Here is a 4,811-nt window from a genome sequence, read left to right as displayed (position 1 = left end):
TAATGGCCTTCTTTGTCTCTTTTGATCTTTGTTGGTTTAAAGTCTGTTTTATCAGAGACCAGGATTGCAACCCCTGCCTTTTTTTGTTTTCCATTTGCTTGGTAGATCTTCCTCCATCCCTTTATTTTGAGCCTGTGTGTGTCTCTGCATGTGAGGTGGGTCTCCTGAATATAGCAAACTGATGGGTCTTGACTCTCTATCCAATTTGCCAGTCTATGTCTTTTAATTGGAGCATTTAGCCCATTTACATTTCAGGTTAATATTGTTGTGTGTGAACTTGATCCTGTCATTATGATGTCAGCTGGTTATTTTGCTGATTAGTTGATGCAGTTTCTTCCTAGCATCGATGGTCTTTACATTTTGGCATGTTTCTGCAGTGGCTTTCATCTGTTCCTTTCTATGTTTAGTGCTTCCTTCAGGAGCTCTTGTAGGGCAGGCTTAGTGGTGACAAAATCTCTCAGCTTTTGCTTGTCTGTAAAGGACTTTATTTCTCCTTCACTTATGAAACTTAGTTTGGCTGGATATGAAATTCTGGGTTGAAAATTATTTTCTTTAAGAATGTTGAATATTGGCCCCCACTCTCTTCTGGCTTGTAGAGTTTCTCAGTTGGAAATGCAGAAATCACCCGTCTTCTGTGTCGCTCACGCTGGGAGCTGGAGGCTGGAGCTGTTCCTCTTCGGCCATCTTGGCACCACCTGGCTTTTGATTTCTACCACAGGTAACTTTCCACATAAAATTAATGCGTTTTAACTAAGGTTATAACTTAACCATGGACACATAAGGTGTCTCAAAGCAATGGTAAGCAGTTTCTCTTTTTTTTTTCCTTTTTCTTTTTTTACAAGATTTAGAATCTCCCCAAGGGTAGTTTAGAGAAAGGAAATTCCAAGGCAACAAATCAGAAGCTATCCATGGGGGAAAACAAACCCTTCATAAATGACAAAGTTACACAAATAACAGACCAGAAAGGAATTATTCCACAATCCAAGAATTAAATGTGGGCTACCATTGTGAAAAGACAGTCTTAGCAACTGACCTGCATACCATTTAGCAATTTCTCCTGCTTTTCCCAGAAAAAGTCTAGAGCAACCAATTTCAAGCTTGCAAAAGCTCTTTACTGCTCAAAATAATTTTTAGGGCTAACTCTGATATGAACCCCAACTTTTCTGTCCTCTGGGTGGTAGAAACCAATAAAAAGTATTCTCACATGGTCACAAGGTTAAGCTTTTAAGGACACAAACCAAGACAGATGAATTTAACCCTGTATTGGTTTCAGGGACCCATAGCAAAGGTTGTAACTGAACAGCCTGCTGGACTGGCTTGAAAAGCAGGCTTATAGGGGTCCCTAACCTAAGTTCTATCCTGTGATACCCCTCTCCCCATTACAAAACAACACAGAAATACAAATTCTTAGCACAAAGTACACCAGATTTGCTACAGCCTAAGATTAGTATCATATATCCTTTTTTTCTACTAATTAAACCCTTGCAGGGAAGACAAATAGTGATGTTTTCCATTTACACAGATGCATGCACACACGTGCACACACACACACACACACACACACACACACACACACACACACAGATTGAGAGAGAGAGAGAAACCAGAAACGTGGCTTGTAAGAATTTTGTACCTTTCTGGCTGGCATGCCAGTTTTCTGGGTTCTCTTTCTTTTCAGCTTCTGGAAGAATCAAGCAGATTTTGATGACCCTGTTCGCTCTGCCAAAGCTGTGGGGTTCAAACCACTTTACAAAAGAAAATTAACCTTTTCTGTTTTATGGAACCATAGGCAAAAGAGTCTCAATTTTGCAAGATGTTGCCTAATGGGCTGCATAAGGAACAGAATTAACATTTTCCATCCCAGAAAAATACACATAACAAAACAGACACTAGTCACCTCAATCAGCACCCAATATCAACCTAGCAAGGCAAACAGTTTCTCCTGTTAGTTCATGTTGTATTTGATCCACTCTGGGTTTGCAGAAAAGACCAGATGGTAATTCACACTGGCACTGGGGTCTCTAGGCAAGGCAAAGAGAAGATAATCACCCCGAGATAGGCCTGTTGAGTTTTCTTTGGGACTCACTGAATGTGACCAGACAAATAAAGAGGGTTCTCTGAATTAGGCCTGCTTGACTTCTATCAGCAGTTCTTTCGGAGATCCCCTCCACATTTGCAAACTCACACAAAGATAAGACGGACAGAAGGCCTTCCAAATTAGATTCCTAACCAAGAACTTCAAGAATACCCCTTCCAAGCTATCCTCCTGTTCTCTATCTGAGAAATCTCCCCAAAATCTTCCTGATTGAAAAATCTCCTGCACCAAGACTCTTCCTATTAGTTAGGGAGAGCCAACCAAGATCCCCAGGACCCAAACCTAGAGAGACACCCCACAGTGGGGCTACAGACAAACTGAGATTTCCAAAGGAGCTGAACTGAGACGAACACCCCATGGCGGAACTACAAACAAATACCCTACAATGGGGCCACAAACACACCCTACCATGGGACTACAGACAGACATCCTACCATGGGGCTATAGAACCAGTCAGGAGAAGGAAGGAGGTGTTGGCAGTGCCTAGGATACTCACCAATCCAGACAGCCTGCAATGGGGCTACAGACAGACACCCACTCCACAATGGGGCTACAGACAGACACCCTGTGATAAGGTTACAGTTACAGGACATCTCCCCAGGACTATTTCTCTATTGCAATTAAATCCCTGCACATTGGGTCTGCAGCACCCCGTTAGTAGAGAGAGTGCCAGAGTTAGCCCCTAGTCCAAGATAACTAGGCAGGCACCTGGGCTGGCCTCTGGATTTATCACTGGAGGGGATCTAATGAACCATGGACAGGTAGCCACAAGGGCAATCCTGGATGAGACCCCAAATTTGTAACTGACCAACGGGTTCACTTTGCTCCCTGCCTAGACAGAGCTGATTTCTCAAGACAGGGGAATTGCAATAGAGAAAGAGTAATACACAGAGATGGCTGTGCAGGAGACCAGACCTTTACTATGACTCAAATTAAGTCTCCTTGAGCATTTAGGGATCAGAGTTCTTAAGAATAACTTGGTGGGGGGGCGGGGGAAGCTAGTGAGCCAGGAGTGCTTGTTGATTAGGTAGGAAATGAAATCATAAAGAATAGAAGCTGTCCTCTTGCACTGAGTTCATTCCTGGGTAGGGGCCACAAGATCAGATAAGCCAGTTAATCAATCTGGGTGGTTCCAGCTGATCCATCAAGTGCAGAGTCTGCAAAATATTTCAAGCAGTGATCTTAGGAGCAGTTTACAGAGGGTCAGAATCTTGTAACCAACAGTTGCATGGCTTCTAAACCATAATTTCCAATCTTGTGGCTAATTGGTTAGTCCTACAAAGGCAGTCTAGTCTCCAGGCAAGAAGGAGGGTTGTTGTGGGAAAGGGCTGTTATCATCTCTCTCTCTCTTTTTTCAAGGTGGATTCTCACTCTGTCACCCAGGCTGGAGTGCAGTGGCACAATCTCAACTCACTGCAATCTCCACCTCCTGTTTTCAAGCAATTCCCCTGCCTCTGTTTCCTGAGTAGCTGGGATTACAGGCGTACACCACAAAACCCAGATAATTTTTGTATTTTTAGTAGAGACAAGGTTTCATCATGTTGGCCAGGCTGCTCTCAAACTCCTGACCTTAAGTGATCTGCCTGCCTCGGCCTACAAAAGTGCTGGGATTACAGGTGTGAGCCACCATGCCTGAGCATGGCCTCATCTTTGTTTTAATGGGTTGTAGGGATGATTACCCTTATCTCGTCTCCTGCTAAGTCATGGAGTTTTGGGGAGTTCTTTTAGACCCCCCGATAAAACTTGTTGTAGACGTCCTGGGAGTTTCTTCAGACCTCCAATAAAATTTATTCAATCTCAGCTGGGCACAGTGGCTCACACGCTTGTATTCTCAGCACTTTGGGAGGCCGAGGCAGGTGGATCACCTGAGGGCAGGAGTTCGAGACCAGCCTGATTAACACAGAGAAACCCCTCCTCTACTAAAAATACAAAATTAGCTAGGCGTGGTGGTGCATGCGTTTAATCCCAGGTACTCGGGAGGCTGAGGCAGGAGAATTGCTTGAACCCGGGAGGCGGAGATTGCAGTAAGCCGAGATGGTGCCATTGCACTCCAGCCTGGGCAAGAAGAATGAAACTTCACCTCAAACAACAAAAGCAAAACAAAACAAAACAAAACTTATTCAATCCTAAATGGGTCCTGTTAAGAATTCCTTTGTTATCTTCATGGCCCAGGAAATGCCTAGGGAAGACTTTTGGTGGGCTTTTGTTATTCCAGCCTTTGTATAAGGGCACTGGCTCTTTCAGGTTTTTGTTTTTTGTTTCGTTTTTTTTTTTTTTTTAAGATGTAGTTTCACTCTTGTTGCCCAGGCTGGAGTGCAATGGAGCGATCTGGGCTCATCACAACCTCTACCTCCCGGGTTCAAGTGATTCTCCTGCCTCGGCCTCCCGAGTAACTGGGATTACAGGCATGCGCCACCATGCCCGGCTAATTTTGTATTTTTAGTAGAGATGGGGTTTCTCCATGTTGGTCAGGCTGGTCTCGAACTCCCCACCTCAGGTGATCCGCCCACCTCGGCCTCTCAAACTACTGGGATTACAGGCTTGAACCACTGTGCCCAGCCTCAGGTTTTAATATTTAATCTAATCACTCAGTGCTTAAGCAGTTGTCATGGAGTCCTGCCTGCTCATTTGTTAGTGGAACCTGGCCTGCCACAATCCCCATTGTCAATTTGTGAATGGTTTTCATTATGCTTGTATATATATATATATATATATA

Source organism: Colobus angolensis, unplaced genomic scaffold (assembly GCF_000951035.1).
Source record: "Colobus angolensis palliatus isolate OR3802 unplaced genomic scaffold, Cang.pa_1.0 Scaffold161, whole genome shotgun sequence".
Classification (NCBI taxonomy): Eukaryota; Metazoa; Chordata; class Mammalia; order Primates; family Cercopithecidae; genus Colobus; species Colobus angolensis.
Note: the sequence above shows the minus strand (reverse complement) of the source record.